General features: G+C 33.7%; 1 long non-coding RNA gene across 2 annotated transcripts; it reads right to left on the reverse strand.

Annotated features, from left to right (window-relative positions):
- Positions 1-1,948: 1,948 nt before the first annotated feature.
- On the reverse strand, positions 1,949-10,989 carry LOC107943219 (uncharacterized). Of its 2 annotated transcripts, XR_005907545.1 has the most exons (4): positions 9,982-10,976; positions 9,674-9,887; positions 9,007-9,235; positions 1,949-2,545 (listed from the first exon to the last, which is right to left on the reverse strand). It is a non-coding gene; the product is annotated as an uncharacterized lncRNA (long non-coding RNA). The 2 variants fall into 2 exon arrangements; XR_001695978.2 differs by having other exon boundaries at positions 1,949-9,235; positions 9,982-10,989.
- Between the last annotated feature and the right edge of the window lie 8,860 nt (positions 10,990-19,849).

Here is a 19,849-nt window from a genome sequence, read left to right on the forward strand (position 1 = left end):
AATTAAAAATAAATTTAATAAATATTTTCATATTTTATCTAAATTTAAAAAAAAAATATTTAGATTATTCCATTAAATTAGATAAATAAGATAACAACTTTCTTTCTAAATCTTTATATATATATATTAATCTAACAAAATTTGTGTTCTTAAATCACTTTTTAAAAAAAAAAATAAATAAAGGACATAGCTTACGAAGTTTTTAATTCTAATATATTTACAAATTCTAAATTATTAAGATTGTAGTATTTTCAAATTAAGGGTACCCATTTTTTCCTAACAATTAATACAGTAATAAAAACCAATTTGTTTTCAACAATAGCTAGTAAAATCACCGTACCCTTGGCAGATAAGAGACAAGAAATCGGAGTGATGACATTATTTGCATGCCCATCTGCAAAATCAAGTAGGTTAAATCACAAGCGTCAAGGCAAAAGCTGAAGCAAAATAACCATAGCAGTTAGCCCTCATCTCCCAAAGATGTTAATAATGACAATTTGCAATTGTGGGAGAACTGACAGAGGCCCCATTCCTCTAAAATGGGAAAATGACAAAATTCAGATACCTTTTCACAGATTCTCAATCACACTCTCTTTCTTGCATGCTCATGCAGCCGTCCCCCCTTCCCCAACCTTGTCACTTCCCCTTGTAATCCCTAGTTAAAATTGAAAGATGCCACTCTATCCGATAATTGAGTTTCGACACTCGAGTTTAATAGGATTTCAATAGCGAGAAAGTTTTTTAAGTTTTTTTCATTCATAAGATTTAAACTTGAATTTTTATTTAAAGATATTAATTTTTTTATTTCTCGACTCAACAAATATTGATTATTGTTAATAAATTTTTCAATGACTAATCATATCATGAAACTTGCCTAATTGATCAATGATTTCCTAAGTGAAATTGAAGTGGCCTTATACTTTCTACTTGAGTGTCTTCATTTTTCATACATCTAACAAATATATCATATGATTTATATAATTTAAGATAGCCTAGATTCAAGCTCATAGTTAGCCTAATTACGAAAACTTGAAACTGGAAAAATAATTGGCCTTGATCTCAGTTACCAGGCTTACATCCCTGGACTCATTGAAGGTCTCTTTCAACAGTCAGTACTGGAAATCCAAATATGTTTACATGATCAACATGTAAATTGCTTCTTCTTTTTTTGTTCAAAACATGTAAATTGCTTTAAATATATATATATATATGTATATTCAGATAAACAGTTGTGTGCAATTAATGAGAAAGGAAATGCTTAAAACTATAGGGATGGCCACCTAATGATGAGCAATGCATGCTCATTAAGTCGGATGATTTGGTGAGTTATGGACAAATTACTGGATAAAAGTCAAGATTTAGTACAACTACTTGCATCTCCAAAGCCTTGTATTGATGTGATAAATGTGATCAATTAGCAGCCTTTAGGGAAAATGAAAAAGTTACTCCCAAAATCTTCCCAAGCAACAGGAAGACTATGGGGTTGCTTTTTGTGAAACATTGACACAGATAACAAAAATACAAGGCAAGAAGCTAAAACAACCTTTCCCCAACATCATAAGCTCCCCATGCATTAAAACAAAGTGACAAAATCCCCTTGTTGATGAGTGCATAAAATTATATACATTAAAACTTAGGCGTAATAAAAGAAAAGCTGATTGTGATTAATAAGATTCACAGGAGAAGTAAAGGCTCTGGGTATTTTCAGGTAAAAAAAGGATAGTATAACAAGCTGAATTACCTCTTTTTTTTTTTCCTTTCCTTCTTCCTCGTTTAAGAACTTTGATATTTCCATCCCATTTATGAGATACAGTAACATATCTATCACCAAAAGTTTGTCATCTAGTGGTTAAATTCAGAGAAGTGATGGTGCTAGTATCCATTCATTGCAATAGATTTATGAGCAGTGTTTTTTTTAGAGTATGTGCATCTCTCTTAACAATATTATTTCTAAAATTTAAATTCTATTTTTCTTTTAAAAATATAATGTAAGTTACAACTTCACCCAATATTTTATCATGATTTATGAGGGGTGTTAAAACTTATCTTCTTTTCACCAATGTATGTAAAGCTACGATACCCTTTCTCTTTTTAAGTATTTATATCCGATATTTAAGTTGAACATACACATGTCGGACACGTAAAGGTGCACTTGTTTGATGAAGGGCAAGACTCCCAAGACGTTGCTCCTATTTCAGTTTTGCTTTTCCACCTTGTCTGCTACCTCTAGACTCTACTTACCATGGAGGCTTCTCATATCCTCACAAGCTTTGAAACTGAAGAACAAAGCAGCAGCGAGTCTGGTTGGACCATGTATATTGGCTCCTCCATCCATGAAAATGATTATAATACTTACGAGCAGGCACGCCATCACAAGAACCACCAGTGTCCCAATGGATACAATGAAGATGAGAGCGATGATTCAATGGCTTCGGACGCCTCTTCTGGGCCAAGCCACCACAAGTTTCCACCGAGCAGTGAGCAGAATTTGGGGATGAACCATTTCACGCATGGAAGTATTGTTAAGTCCATCTCAACGGAGAAACTTCAGAAACAGGTGATTAAAAGGGACCAAAGAAGAAACAGACATGGGAAGGGAAAGTTAAAACTTAAGACAATTAGTGCTCCTAGTCGTGTTCAAAGGGGATACATAAGCAAAGATGATGAAGCAGGAAGAATTGGTGTGTCTCAAATTTCCCAGTCATGTTTAGAAATGTGTGATGAATGTTGAATGGGATTGACTCTGAGAACTTCATAGATGTTTTAGGATGATATATATATATGCGTGTTAGTTAATTTTGGGTTTTTAATGTGTTCTATGTAACCTATGAACTTTGATTGTTGTTGTTTTTGCTGCTGTTGTCATCATCCTTTTATGTCGGAAATGAATTTTTTTTTCGATGGAAAATTTCGTCAGTTTGTTGGGTGAAGATTCAAAGAGCTGAAGATGTTTTTTGTGACATAGATAAATGCACATGTATGTGTAAATGAAGGTCGCACCAGAAGAAATGCAAATAATATATTATATATTGTTAAGATTTAAACGTCGATAATGATAATATAGAAAGATTGCAAAGAAAAAGAAAGAAAAATAGAATATACAAATTTTATATAGAAACCCTTTTGGAAAAAAACTACGAGTAGAGGAGAAGAAAATTCACTAATGTCGAATTTGAATGATACAAGAAGAGTTTCGACTACATCTATTTATCGGTTGAAAAAACTTAATTCTAATCAATGCCAAATATATTATGTTAATAAATGCTAAATATATTATACTAATAAATACTAAATCTTCTAGAAAGAAAATATATTTTGTTTAACTTGACTTGCAAGCAATCTCTTAGAATTTGGGTCACACAACTCTAACAATCTTCACATTGACACAAATTCTCAACAAAGAAGTTTTTCACCACGAATTCTCAACGAACAAGTTCTCCACCTCTTCCACGAAACCCCTTAAGGGTATTCTTCAATAATGGACGCCAACCAAGTCCAAGCAATGCTCGAACTTGATTATAGGAAGTGACTTAGTCATCATATCTGCAGGATTATCATGCGTATTAATTTTGTTCGCAACAATATCACCATGAGTAATAATATCACATAGAAAATGATACAGAACATCAATGTGTTTTATTTTCTCATGAAGCGTTTGTTCCTTTGTAAGGAAGATGGCACTCTGACTATCACAAAATATTGTACTGATCTGAAGGTCTTCACTGAGTTCACTCCTTTTAACCAAATAACTTCTTTACAAACCTTGGTAATTGTCATGTACTCAGCTTCAGTAGTAGACAAAGCAACTGTAGTTTGCAAAGTGGCTTTTCAACTGATTGCGCAACCTCTAATAGTAAAGACATACTCAGTGAGAGATTTTCTTTTGTTAAGGTCTCCAGCAAAATCAAAATCAACATACCCAATAACTCCATCTCTAGTTATTCCAAACTGTAAGCAAACATCAGTAGTACCTCGTAAGCATCTTAAAATCCATTGAACTGCTTTCCAGTGTTCTTTACCGGGATTCGCCATGTATCTACTAACTACACTAACTATAAATGATAAACCTAGAGGTAAACAAACCATAACATACATTAGAGATCCCACTACACTAGATTATGGAACACGTGTCATGTAGTCAATCTCGCCATTTGATTGTGAAGAAAAAAACGATGAAAGTCTAAAGTGGGATGCTAATGGAGTACTAACATACTTGGCATTTTGCATATTGAACCTACAAATAACTTTCTCAATATACAATTTCTAACTTAGGTACAATTTACATGTTTTTCTATATCTGAGAATCTCCATCTCAAGTATCTTCTAGGTCTGTTCTTGACAATAGAATATTGTGGTAAAGAAGCAACTCTATTCTAAGATTTTTGTACTAACATGAGGAGTAGATTCTGTGGTAAATTCTGGATCAATCTATAGCTCCACTTACTTCACATGTGTTCTTGGAATTTGCTGGTATTTATTAGAAGAGTCTTTAAGAGATAAGTTAGGCAGTATAACAGTTTCATAAAAAAAATAAATCTCTGCTAATCACAACTTTTCTATTTTAGGACAATAATTTATATCATTTAACACCACCCATATAACCAAGAAAACACATTTAATTGATTTAGGTTCCAATTTCCCATTCTCAACATGAGCATACATAGGTCACCCAAAAATATTCAAATCAGAATAATCAGTAGGATTACCAAACCATACCTCTTGTGGAGTCTTTTTCTCAATGGAAATGGACGGAGACTTGTTAATAAAAAAATGCAGTAGAGGCCGCTTCAGCCCAAAACGACTTTGGTACAAAAGCATTCGACAATATACATCGAAGATTTCCATGATTGTTCTATTCATCCGTTCTGCAAAGCCATTTTTCTGTAGAGTATGACGAACTGTCAAGTTTTTCACGATCCCTTCTGATTTGCATAATTTATTAAACTTATTAGAACATGATTCCAAGCCATTATCTATGTGGAGGTGTTTCATCTGTTTTCCTGTCTATTCTCAATCATAGTTTTCCAAGCCTTAAATGTGGAACACACATCAATTTTCTGGTTCAAGAAGAATGCCCAGACCTTTCTGAAAAAATCATTAATGATTGTTAGCATATAACTAGTGCCACCCTTTGAAAGCACTCTAGATGGTCCCCAAAGATCAGAATGAATATAATCTAGCATTCCCTTTGTGTTATGGATTCCTCTGGTGAATTTAACTCTCATTTGCTTCCCAAAAACGCAGTGCTTATAGAACTTCAGTTTGCTAATTTCTTTTCCATCAAGAAGTCCTCTTCTGTTCAATTCTGTCATGTTGTTCTCACTCATATGCCCTAAACGCATATGCCAAAGTCTAGTAACATTATTATCTGACAAGAAAGAGGAAGCGATAACTACATCACCAGTAACAGTTGAACCTTGCAAAACATATAACTTGTCAGTCTTTCTTTGCCCTTCTATCACAACGAGGGAACTCTTGTTAATCTTTAGAACCCCACTTTTAGCTGTGTACTTGTGCCTCTTTGAATCAATAATACTCAACGAGATCAAATTCCTCTTCAATTTTGGTACATGTCATACACCACTAAGTGTTCTAGAAACTCCATCAAACATCTTGATTTTGATTGTGCTAATACCTGCGATTTTACATGAAGAATTATTTCCCGTTAAAACAACACCTTCAGACGCTGTTTTATATGTTGTAAACCAATCTTGATTAGGACTCATAGGGAAAGTGCAATATGAATCAATGATCCCCTCCTCACTCACTTTAGGGTTGTTGGTAGAAGAACCTAGGAGTTCACCATCGCTGTAGTCTTCTACAACATCAGCTTCACCAGATTGTTCTAATTATTTTCCCTTTTGATTCACCACCTTTCTTTTGATCTTATTCCGCAACTTATAGTACTCAGACTTAATGTGCCTGTTTTTTTTGCAGAAGTTACAGCTTTTACCTCTGTTTGAAGATCTTGATCTACCCTTAGGTTTACTACAAGGTTTCGTTCTTGTGTCCTCCCACGATTATCATCAGTATTTCGTTCTTATCTCTCACAAACAATGAGATCCTCTCCCTGGGAGTCAGATCTAGACACAAGATGCTTTATCTTGTCATAAGATGTTAAGGAAGCATAGGCTTCATCAACTATGAGAAATTTGTGGCTATACAAAATCGTATATCTAAAGGTTGAATAGTACGAGGGCACCAAACAAAGTAGAATCATCCTTAAATCTTATTTACCATACTGAACTCCTTAGCCACTAGGTCTGAGAGATTTTCTTTAAATACAGTTCAGTGTTCGTGTACAGACACACATTCCTCCAAACGATGAGCATAAAAGCGTTACTTCATATGCAACTTGCTAGTTAGGGTTTTCGACATGTATAACGGATGCAACTTTTCCCATAATGCAACGGTAATCTTCTCCTTCATCACGTCCTGTAGAATTTCATTCGACAGATGTAGATGTAATTAAGTTAAAGCCTTTCGATCTTTATGCTTCTTCTCTTCCTCCGTCAATGTTGAAGGCATCTTATCTACCCTTAGCAGGGCATCCTCCAAATCTATTTATGCAAGAATCGTCTGCATCTTTATCTATCACAACGAGAATCTGGTGTTGCAATCTAACAACGAAATATCATATTTCATTATTGCTTTTACTATGATCGAAACAAGCAACCCGAAAATACTCTGATACCAATTTTTTTAAATCTAAACATCGATAATGTAGAAAGATCGCAAAGAAAAAGAAAGAAAAATATAACACATAGATTTTACGTGGAAACCCTTTCGGGAAAAAATCACGGTCAGAGGAGAAGTAAATTTACTAATGTCAAATTTGAATGATATAAGAGGAATTTCGACTACATTTATTTATAAGTTGAAAAAACCTAATTCTAATTAATGTCAAGTATATTATCCTAATAAATGCTAAATATATTAAACTAATAAAATATAAAATCTTTTAGAAAGAAAATATGTTTTGTTTAACTTGACTTGCAAGTAATCTCTTAGAATTTGGGTTACACAACTCTAAATTCCTGAGCATTGGCCCAGTAAAGCTTAAAAGGAGACCTACACTTCCATGCTTTCTTTTGTTTAATATTTTGTCTGTAGATTAGGCAAATAATAATAAAAAATGATTTTTTTTTTTAAATTTTGAAGTCTCAAACTTAAGTTTTAAGAATGAGTTTTGTGCTTATATTGGAGCTGTTCTGTATTTTAGTATGTTGATTTGATAATTTTTCATTTAATTATTCCATTAGTGACAAATTTATCAATCTATACCTATAATTAACATATGTTTTTCATCATATTACTAAATTTATATTTAAAAATAATTATATTATTTAAATTAGAATTATTAGTTAAAAAAGTCAATAGAAATTGCAATAATTACATATTAAAAAATATTTAGAAATTAAACTACAATTATTAGTTAAAAAAGATTTTACTAATTTAAAATAAAGTTGTCAATTGAATCTTAACTAGATTGACATGGGCATTGTTGCCAATACATGAGGACGTGGGTTTAAGTGCGCTGAAGCACATTATCCTTCTATTTATGGGTTGAAGGAGGGGCTATGGATGATTCTAAGTATTGTGTCAAAAAAGAGTAGATATGATAATTTAAAATAAAATTATCACTTGAATAGAACTTTAAACATAAAATTTAATAAAAATTGTGATAATTGTAATTATAAAATTCAATTATTAGTTAAAAGTTTTTGATATTATGCTAATTTTATTACTATAAAATAGAGTTATTATTTGAATAGAATTATAAGCATATTAATTATCACTTATTTAATATTAGAGTTAATTATATTAATTAGTTATTATTTTGAAAATGTTACTTTGCATTAATTACAAGAAAAATATATTATATGTTGAATATGTTAAAAATGTTTTAATTATTGTTTGCAATTTTATATTGTAATATTTGAACGGATAAGTTAACATATTTTAGTTATATTCAATAATTCAAATGAGAAATATTATTTTACGCTAACTGTTGCAATTAAAAATTGGGTAAACTACACAAATAATCGCTCAACTATAAATTTTTTTCATTTTAGGCATCGAAAGTAAAAGTTTAAAATTTAAGCACCCACGTTACATAGTGTAGTCATTTTGGTCACTTCTGTTAAAATAAAAAACGACAAGCTGACGTGGTAGTTACAAAAATTGATATAATAACAAATTTAGTCCTAAACTTTTACATATTATATCGATTTAGTCATAATTTTAAAAAATCAACTCTCAAAATTTACAAATGTTCTTCATTTAATCCTCATTTTAAAAAAATCAAAGAATTATATTAAAATACATAAATATTTTAAAAATATATAATAATAAAATTTTAATTTTATATTAATATTAATATTAAATAAAAATAAAAAACCCTCACTTCCCCTCCCCTACCATCGTCCCTTTTTTGCATACACGAGAGCCTTGTAGGTAGGGGTTTTCATTCAATCTGTTCAGTTGGTTCAGTTTTTTATATAAAAAAATCAAATAAATTGAATTAATCACCTAAACCAAATAAACCGAACCAACCAAAGAAACAAAATCGAATAAAATGAACTTTGGTTCAGTTCGATTTAGTTTTCAGTTTTTGATTTTTTTTTAGTTGGGAAAAAAATTATCTTCTTTAGTTTTTTTTTCACATAATTATGTTCTTTATTCAATTTACTATATTATATCATATCATTTTAATTTTAATTTTATTTTATATTCATTTAAAATATATATTAAAAATTAAATAAAATGATTTTTAATGAACTTAAAAATATTATTTTCTAATATGGCAAAGGTATCGTTACTTTGATATATGCTATTGGTACCATTTGCTTATATTAATTGGTAGGATATTAGGTTTAAAGGGTTTGAGGTTGAAGAGTATTAAGTTTAAATTTGAGCTTGAACATGTAAAATGAGTTATGAGTTTATGCCTTATGGGTTGTAGCAATTGACTTTGATTTTTTGATTCTGAAATTTTTTGCATACCTATAGGCAGCCATTGCTTCCACCTTTGCAGATTCTTATCATTGCTTTGCAATCTCCATCTTGTCCCTTCTTTCAACCCCAAATAATACGGCACAGATCCTGATTCCTCAAATGAAATCAACCCATCTTTGTCTATGTCAAACACATCGAAAGCCTATTTCAGTTCCTCTTTTCTATTCATTCCATCATCTTTGAATTTGGTACCACTTGCATCACCACCATCTATAGCCTGACATAAGATGCAAAACTCATCGTAACTGTTTATGTATGAGATAAGCTAGGTAGTTAGTAGTCAGTTACAATCTGGTATATTGTTAGTTCAGGTGGTTTGCATCAGTTATCACTTACTCATGTATATAAGTACCAATCTTGTACAGATTGAGTCAAGACAATAATAATAAGTATATTCAATCAATTCTATTCTTGTATTTCTTTCATTCTTTAGTATCTTCTAACATGGTATCAGTCGCCCAAAGATTCTGAAGGAATATTCATGGCAAACTCTGCTGACTCTACCGCTGTTGATCATGGGAATCCTATACTTTTTGGTATCCGGTTAGTTCAGACCTTTCCTAGGCATGATACGGTGAAGTTGGAAGAAGGGAATTTTGTCCAATGGCAGTAACATATATGAATAATCATTGAAGGATATGAATTAATCAGTTACCTGGAAGGTACGTTACCTATTTCGCCTCGGTTTATCTCCTTTCCCGACGCCGTCCTCACTCTAAATCCTGATGCATCGATCTTTGTTTAGCAAGATAAGCTTCTTGCTTCCTGTCTTCTTTCTACTATTAGTTCCTCTTTTTTGTCTTGTTTTACAGTGGCCAAATCTGCCTGTGATGTTTGGAGCACAGCCAATCACCTTTTTGCGACAGCCACTAGAGCAAAAATATCTCAGATTAGACATGAACTCCATTCAATCAAAAAAGAAGCAATGACAGTTAAAGAATACCTAGCGAAAATACAAAATACCTGTGCCTTACTTGAGGCATTTGGTTCTGCCATTCCAGAAGCAGAAAGAGTTGAAATCATACTTGCTGGAATTTCATCAGAATTTGATGTGATTTTAACGCTCGCGTCCTTCTTGACAAAGGCTCTTCCTCTTCAAAAACTCGTTGATGCTCTTTTAGAGTTTGAGAGTAGGCAATCTCGTACAGTGTCGGAAACATTTTTTCATGCAAATCTTGTTAATTCCACTTCGACGCCGTTGGTGGCTGACTCAGTGAGTGGCGGCGTTTGTTTTCTTCCTAGCGCATGGGCATAGGTCTTGCACTCATCTTCATTGCCAAATCTTACAGCACAGAGGTGTTATTACCAGTTCGATGGTGAATATGACGGTCCCTCTTCTTCGACTCTGGCGTTTTCTGGTCGTGCGGGTCAAGGTTCGCGTGAGGGAGGCCTTGGTGATGGTTGGTACTCACCGGTTCATGGTGGTTCGTCTGGCTTCACTGGCTCTAGACAACCTCTTGGAAACATAATGGCGGTTCCGATGGAATTTCCCTTTGGTACTGTGTGGAGAGGCCACCTCTCTACTATTTCGAATATGTTTGCTACTAGGGTTCCAAAACCCCTTTTTCAATTTTCAAATGAGGCCAATCAAGGTCAAATGGATGGGGTTGTTTATGATGACCTGGGCCCACGTCATGAGTGTGTTGTTCTTCACTTGGGTACCCATGTGCCGCGAGATTCGGGAGCTCAATTTAGGCATGAATTGTCGCATGTTTCAGGTTAACAATATGGGTCGAATATTGGTCAACATGATAATGCTCCATCTAGTGGGCCGTTTGATCATGAGCGTGCTAGAGGGCCATACAATAGGCCAGCTCCTTCAGCTCCTATTGTGGGGCAGGATGTTGGGCCAACTACTAATTATGTTGGGCTTGAGACGGATAGAAATGTCCTTTTTCAAAATACGGGGACCAGTGTGTTGTGGTAGACCAAACTGAGTGCTCGTGTTCATGATATTAATGCCTTGCCTTGTTTCGGGTTACCATGCATTCCAAACTTCTATGCCTCTGATTATTTGACCACCTCCGGGTCAAATATTAATACAACCCAATATGGGTCCAATTTTGATAATGAAGATTCTTATGTTCCCATGCCTGTAAGGACCTGCTCTTGGTGTCCTGATTCAAGGACTACGCATCACGTATGCCAGGAAACCACTGCTTTGCATGAGACCATGCCATACTCAGGTAACTCTTCTCTTCTTATGGGTAATGGGACATCTACAAAAATATCGTGTGTTGGGGACTCTATTTCACCTACGAGGAGTAAGATTCCGCATCTATCCAATGTTTTGTGTGTTCTAAATATACGAAAGAATTTGTTATCTGTTTCTCAGTTTGATAGTAAAGTAACTGAAAAGAAGAGAAGAGTTTGTACCAGTTGTGTGCGAGTATCCAGATGTGTTTCCTGAAGAATTGTCGGGTTTGCCACCTATCAGAGAGGTAGAGTTTGGTATTGAGTTAGTACCGGGGACGACTCCGATTTCAATAGCTCCGTATCGAATGGCACCTACAGAATTAAAAGAGTTGAAAGCACAGTTGCAAGAGTTAACAGATAGAGGTTTTGCACGATCGAGTTTTTCTCCCTGGGGTGCGCCAGTTCTATTTGTGAAAAAGAAAGACGGAACTATGAGAATGTGTATTGATTATCACCATTTAAATAAAGTGACTATAAACAATAAATATCCGTTGCCACGGATTGACGACTTGTTTGAGCAGTTAAAAGGGGCTTCAGTATTTTCAAAGATAGATTTGAGATCGGGTTATTATCAGTTACGAGTCAGAGACTCCGATGTGCCAAAAACAACTTTTCGAACCAGGTACGGACATTATGAGTTTCTAGTTATGCCGTTTGGATTACTAATGCACCTACTATTTTTATGGATTTGATGAATCAGATCTTCAGGCAGTATTTAGATCGGTTTCTAGTTGTGTTCATTGATGATATACTGATCTACTCCCGTAACGAAACCGAACATGTCTAGCATTTGAGACTTGTGTTATAGACTTTGCGAGAAAAACAGTTGTATGCGAAGTTTAGGAAATGTGAGTTTTGATTACATAAAGTTAGCTTTCTGGGACATATTGTTTCAGCATCAGGTATTCGGGTTGATCCGAGTAAAATTTCAGCAATACTTGATTGGAAACCTCTGAGAAACATTTCTAAAGTCAGAAGTTTTCTGGGACTTGCTGGTTACTATAGATGGTTTGTGAAAGGTTTCTCTATGATTGCAACTCTAATGACGAAGCTGTTGCAGAAAGATGTTAAATTCGAGTGGTCAGAAAAGTGCCAGAAAATTTTTGATCAGTTGAAAGCCATTTTGACCGAAGCTTCGGGGTTAGTTCAACTAGAATCGGGTAAAGAATTTTTTGTATATAGTGATGCACCTTTAAATGGTTTGGGATGTGTTTTAATGCAGTAAGACAAATTTATAGCTTATGCCTCGAGACGGTTAAAGCCACATGAAAAGAATTATCCGACACATGATCTAGAATTGGCAGCTATTGTATTCGCGTTGAAGATATGGTGTCATTATCTGTTTGGGGAGAAATTTCATGTTTATTCCGATCACAAAAGTATAAAGTATTTGATGACTCAGAAAGATTTGAATTTGAGACAGCGTCGATGGTTAGAATTGCTGAAAAACTATGAACTTGTGATTGACTATCACCCGGGAAAAGGCCAATGTTGTTGCTGATGCTTTAAGCCAAAAATCACTATTTTCTTTGCGTGCAATGAATGCACATGTAGCTATGTCAGATGATGGTGCAATAATAGCTAAGTTAAAATAAAAATCGTTATTTATTCAGCAGATTTTTGAAGCTCAGAAAATCGATAATGATTTGATAGTGAAACGGGTTCAATGTGATTCAAAAACTAATTCAGAGTTTTGAATTGATGTTGATGACTGTTTGAGATTCAGAAACAGAATATGTGTTCCAAGAAATACAGAGTTGATTCAGATGATCTTGAATGAAGCTCACAACAGTCGACTATCTGTTCATTCAGGTAGTACGAAGATGTATAATGATCTGAAACAACATTATTGGTGGCAAGGTATGAAACGAGACAATTCTAACTTTGTATCAAAATGTTTAGTCCGTTAGTAAGTAAAAGCTGAGCATTAGGTATCTTCTAGATTACTTCAGTCAATCATGATACCTGAATGGAAATGAGATAGTATTACGATGGATTTTGTATCCGGTTTACCGTTGACACCGAGCACGAAAGATGCAATCTGGGTTATTGTTGATAGATTGACCAAATCTGCTCATTTTGTTCCGGTTCGGACAGATTACTCACTTGATAAACTAGTTGAATTGTATGTTTCTCAGATCGTGAGGTTACATGGTGTGCTTATATCTATTGTTTCAGATAGAGATCCGAGGTTTACATCGCGGTTTTGGAAGAAACTGCAAGATGCATTAGGTACTAAACTGCATTTTAGCACTGCTTTTCATTGCCAGACAAATGATCAGTCTGAGCAAATTATTCAGATACTTGAGGATATGTTGAGATGTTACATTCTCGAGTTTGAAGGTACGTGGGAACGATATCTACCTCTGATTGAATTTGCGTACAATAATAGCTTTCAATCGAGTATAAAAATGGCACCTTATGAAGCTTTGCACGGTCGTAAATGTCGTAAACCTTTGTACTGGATTGAGCTTAGTGAAAATAAGATACACAGGGTCGATTTGATAAAAGAAACCGAACAAAAAGTAAAAGCAATCCGTGAAAGTTTGAAAGCAGCATCAGATCATTAGAAATCTTATGCAGACTTGAAACGTAGAGACATAAAGTTTCAGATCGGGGATAAAGTATTGTTGAAAGTCTCACCATGGAAGACAATACTCAGATTCGGTCGTAAAGGCAAATTGAGTCCGAGGTTTATTGGATCGTACGGGATTATAGAGAGGATTGGACCGGTTGTGTATAGACTGTTGTTGCCACCTGAGTTCGAAAAGATCCATCATGTATTTCATGTTTCGATGCTTCGGCGATATAGATCCGACCCCTTACATGTGATTAGTCTATCAGAGATTGAGATTCAGTCAGACATGTCATACGAGGAAGAATCGATTCGTATTCTGGCTCATGAGATTAATGAGTTACGAAATAAGAAAATTCTATTGGTTAAAGTACTGTGGCATAAGCATGGAGTTGAGGAAGCAACGTGGGAGCCAGAAGATGCAATGAAAGAACGTTATTTGAACCTATTCACCGGTAAGATTTTCGGGGACGAAAATCCCTAAGGGGGAGAGTTGTAATAGTCCGATTTAGACCCTAATTGGAACGGTAGTTTTGAGACCACGAATCTGAGTTAGAAAAATATTTAAATATTAATTTTTGTGTTTATTATATGTGAATTAGCATGTGTGAAAGTTTCATTTAAAAATTTTATCATTTTAATAATTAATGGAGCAAAAAGGACTAAATCGCATAAAGTGTAAAAGTTGTGTTCTATAAGTCAAATGTGTCTAATAGCTATGAATATTAAAGTGGGAGTCCTTATTGGATAATTATGCCACTATTTTGGTTAGTGGAAGATTTGGTTTGGCATTGTTGAAATTTATTTTATTTGTAAAGGTTAAAGTTGGTAGTTAGTAAAAAGTTAATATTAAATAAAACAAAAGAAAATTTTGGTTCATTATCTCCTTCCACCACTGAAAACTCACATTTAGAATATCCATGGAAGCTTGAGCATTCGGCTGTACTCATTTCTCATGCATGTGAGTATTTTCTTATCTGTTTTTAATAATTTTTACGTTTTTGAGATCATTGCTTTGTGTTCTAGCTAGCCCATGCTCAAATTTCTGATTTTGGTGAATATTTTGAGTTATGCCATTGATGAATATTTGTGTTTTGTGATGTTTGATGATAAATTATGAAAGATATGTTTTGGATTAATATGTTTTTAATTGGAGTTTTTAATGATTTTCAGTTATTAGGACTAAATTGAAAAAATAATAAGTTGAAGGACTAAAATGAAAAATAAATGAAATATATGGATTAGTATGAGCATAAGGAAGATTTGGCCTAACTATGATGTGGTGAGATTTTGTGTATTTTGTGTTTTGTGAAATTAGGACTAATTTGTAAAAGTATGAAGTATCAGGAGTAAAATGGTAATTTTCTCATTTATGTGTTGTTGGATTAAATTAAATGAAATTGTGTTTAAATGAGGTTAATTTGAAATTATATAGATCAAGAACAAAAGAAATCGGACTTGGATCGGGGAAAAACAAAAATAGTTGAATAGCCGATTTACAACGTTTGTCCATATCCGAGGTAAGTCTTTAAGCAATTAAACATAGTTTAATTCGAATATATAATGGTTTACTATGATGATTCAAATTTTATAGCTGTATAGTACAATAGTCGAATATGGTTTAACATTGAATTAATGTGGTTGGGTTTTATTCGATTGAGTTAAAACCTCTGAAAGTTTGTACGAATTACATGGAATATTTGGACGATTCAATATATGAATTGTTATGGAATGATTCTATAATTGTGATATTCGGGCTTTGAGCCTAGCAAGCCTTGTACTGGTGAATTTGATCGAGCATTCTGCCTAGCAGGCTTAGTGCCGGTGAATAAATATTGGACCTTAGGTCTAGCAGGCCTTGTGCCGGTGTGTGATTCAGGCTTACGCCTAGCAGGTTTTATACTGGTTAATTATTTTCAAGTCTATGCTTATAAGATTTCAAGTTGTTGTGGAAAGTGAGCAAGTAAAATTGAGCTAAATGAGCTTGTATATATTTGGCCTCATTGGTATGTACATATGTGATGATATATTGAACTTGTAAATTTGGCTATAAGTGATGTTCTACTTAACTTGTATATTCGGTCATATATGATGACATATTGAACATGTATATTCGGCCATATGTGATGATATAATGGATCTTGTATATTCGGTTGTATTGGTAAGTATTTATGTGGTGTTAATATTGACTTTGAACAATCGGCCAAGGTAACTTCTTTGTGTTAAAGTATAATATTAATGATACAATTTGGCTTGTTTGAAATTTTTGATTTATTCATTTGAGTTGTTTAATTTGCTTAAAGCTTACTAAGTTAAGTTAGCTTACTCTATGTGTTTTTGTTACTTTGTTTTATAGATTTTGGTTGTAAGTTATGAGCTCGGGGATCGTTATCGAAGTCATCCACACTATCGTCAACTTTTGGTACTTTTAAAAGTTTATTTTTGAACTTATGGCATGTATAGGCTAATATGTATTTTGTTCAACCTTGGTATGTATAATTTGAGCCATGCGAATATGGCTTAACTTCAAAGTTTGGATGTGGTTATGTTTGGTGATGGTTTATTCCGTTTTGATTATAATGTTATATGAAATGAATGAATGGTATATATGATTGGTGCTATATGTTTTGGAAATAGCTTGAAAATGATTGGTGGACTTGGTTGTGGTTGATGATTCGGTCATAGTGTATAAAAATTTGTATATTTGGTCAATTATAAACATGAGTTCAAATGTTAAGCTTGTTTAATGTATATTTAGATATGTATGATATAGGGTATGTTTTATATTAATAAATAAAATTTGGTTTGGTCAATAACAGATTAAAAATGTGAATGAGGTATGTGTATGTTCGAATATATATAGATTAGTTTGGTTCGGTTTGCATGGAAAAATTTATGGGTACTTTAAGTGGTTATATGGTCATATATATAGGTATAGTTAATAAAGTTAAATAATGATTATCTATTGAGATTGTTTTGTTTAAAATGGTATGTAAGTGAGACATTGATAAATTACCAAATGAATAGTGATTTGTGCAATAGTAAAATATCGGAATTATATGAGTTTTAGCAAGATGTTGGTTATATTTATATGCATATGTATATATGAATGTAATCAAAAGATGTTCGCCATTATGGCTCAATTTATCATAAAAGTGCATACGCGCACATATATATATGATGCTTATATGATTGGTATAAATTGTGAAATTTATAATGATATATATATATTTGCTAAGGAATAAATGCCTTGTGATAATATTATTTGGTTAAATATGCGCAAGTTTAGAATTAAGAAATATAAAGTTTGATTTTTACAATATATTTATAATGCATGTTTAATATGTAATTATTTACATGCTTTACATGTATACATATGAGTATGTTAGCTTGAGAATGTTCAGAACTGTATTTATGTTTAATAATGCCTTGTAACCCTAGTCCGCGACGGATATGGGTTAGGGGTGTTACACCATCGGCCCATAATGCTAGTCTTCATGCTCATAATAATGGTGATGATGTTTTCGCCTTATGGCATCAACGAACCGATCATCCGCCTGCCTCAACTATTAAAAATTTTCTTGATAAGTGCAAAGTTGTTTCTAATAAACTGTGTCTTGATAATATTTGTATTGCATGTCAAAGGGGCAAATCTCATAAACTACCTTTTTCAAACTCTTCTACTGAAAATAAGGTAATTTTTTATTTGGTTGCTTCTGATTTGTGGGGACCAGCTTTGGTTGCATGTGGTGCTAATCTGTATTATGTTTTGTTTATTGACATGCGTAGTCAATTTACGTAGGTGTATCTAATTCAGCGTTAGTCTTAGGCAGTCGAATGTTTAATTCAGTTTCAAAAGATGGTCAAGACTCAGTTTGGAAAAGACATTAAGGTTTTTCAAAGTGATTGGGGAGGTGAGTATCATGCATTCACATCTGTTCTGGATAATCTTAGGATTCTACATTATCTATCATGTCCCCATATTCTAAATAGAATGGAGTTGCTGAGCAAAAACATCGACACATTGTTGAGACTTGTCTTATTTTTTAGCACATACCACTCTGCCCATGAACTACTAGGGCTATGCTTTTTGTTGTACTGTTCACCTCATAAATTGTCTACCTACTTCTGTTTTGAAAGGTCAGTCTCCCTATCAGGTGCTTTATGGTTGTGAACCTACTTATGATCACTTACGGGTGTTTGGTTGCTGTTGTTTTCCGTCTGCTTCACTTATTGTGACCACTTTGCCCATGGTTGTGAACCTTAGTTACCTTACCTTCACTGTCTGCTTCATTGAGGAATACTCATCATATGATTACTCGATCCAAGACTGGAATTTTTAAACCAAAGGCTCTATATGTTGAAGCTATTGACTATGAACCACGCACAGTTGAGGAAGCTCTTGCTGATCCAACATGGAAACCACCTGTTCAAGCTGAATTTGATGCTCTCTTGGCCAACTCCACTTGGGAACTTGTTCCTCTACCTTGTGGATGCAAGGTAATAGGATGTAAGTGGCTCTTCAAAGTAAAAAAAATCCTAATGGGACTATTGCTCAGCGTAAGGCTTAGTTGGTTGCAAAGGGGTGTTCACAAGTTCTTGGATGTGATTTCAAGGAAACATTCAGTCCAGTTGTCAAGCTTGCTACTATTTAGACCATTCTCTTTGTTGCTGTCTCTCGTGGTTGGCAGATACGTTAGGTCAATGTCAACAATGCCTTCTTAAATGGTGATCTCACCAACTAAGTATTCATGCAACAACCTCCAGGCTATGTTCAGTTTAGTCCAAATGGTAACCAATTTTTGTGTCATCTAACAAAGGCTTTATACGGGTTGTGTCAAGCTCCTTGCGCTTGGTTTGATAAATTGAAGAAGTTTCTTATTTCTAGTGTGTTTCTCGTATCCAAGTCTGATGCATCTCTGTTTATTCATGTAACGACTGAGTTCATCCTCTATATTTTGGTCTATGTGGATGATTATTATAGAAAGTGTGGCTGCTAGTATAACTAGTTTTATTCAGTTGTTAGATAAAGAATTTTCACTGAAGGATACGAGGGACCTGCATTACTTCTTAGGTATTGAAGTCACTCGATCTTCTTCTGGAAGTCTTCATCTATGTCAGCATAAGTACATCAGGGATCTTCTTGACAGAATTAATTTGACTAATGCAAAAAGTGTTCACACATCAATGATCAGTTCGTCAGCCTTTTCTAAAGATGAGGGCGACCATCTTTCTAACCTTACAGAATATTGAAGTCTTGCTAGTGCACTTTAGTATGTGGTTTTAACCCGACTAGATATTGCTTATGCTGTAAATCGTGTATGTCAGTTCATGCATACACCCACTTCAGTATTTTTGGTGGCTCTAAAATGAATCTTACAGGTATTTACGTGGGACTATCCCTCATTGGTTATGCTGTTTCCAACTAGGGATTAGATTTCGATGATTGCCGCTTTACGATTGGATATTGTGTATATTTTGGCAACACGCCTGTTTCTTGGTGTTCGAAAAAGAAGTAGGTTGTTTCTCGGTCAACAGTTGAGGCTGAGTATCGAAGTTTGGCTACAGCCACTAATGATGTTACGTGGTTAGTGTCTCTATTGAAACCATATGTAACTAATTAAAATCTTGTGCCAATGTAACTAATTCCATGTTAGAGCACATAAATTTGAAACCATATATATTTGAAAACTTTTCCAAAGCAAAATAAAAAAAATACTTTAGTATGATAAAATTTCTTTATATATTTTTTAGAATCTTTAATATTTTTGAAATTTTTATAATTTTACATATAAAATATGTTATTCGAATTATTTGAGTTATTTGAATTATAAAATTCAACTCGAATTGTGAATTTTAAACTCACAACTTGACTGTGTACAAACCAAACCAGTTTAATAAATTTGTTTCATATATTGTAAATAAGTTTACATTTCAGATGTGAAACAAAGTATATAAAAAATTACAAAATTACAAAATAACGTAATCATGGGCATGCCGAATGTGTGCCACAATCGGGTGGGCATCGGGCACGCCTAGGGTTTTGTTGCACTATTGCAT

This window comes from Gossypium hirsutum, chromosome A13, assembly GCF_007990345.1.
Source record: "Gossypium hirsutum isolate 1008001.06 chromosome A13, Gossypium_hirsutum_v2.1, whole genome shotgun sequence".
Lineage (NCBI taxonomy): Eukaryota > Viridiplantae > Streptophyta > Magnoliopsida > Malvales > Malvaceae > Gossypium > Gossypium hirsutum.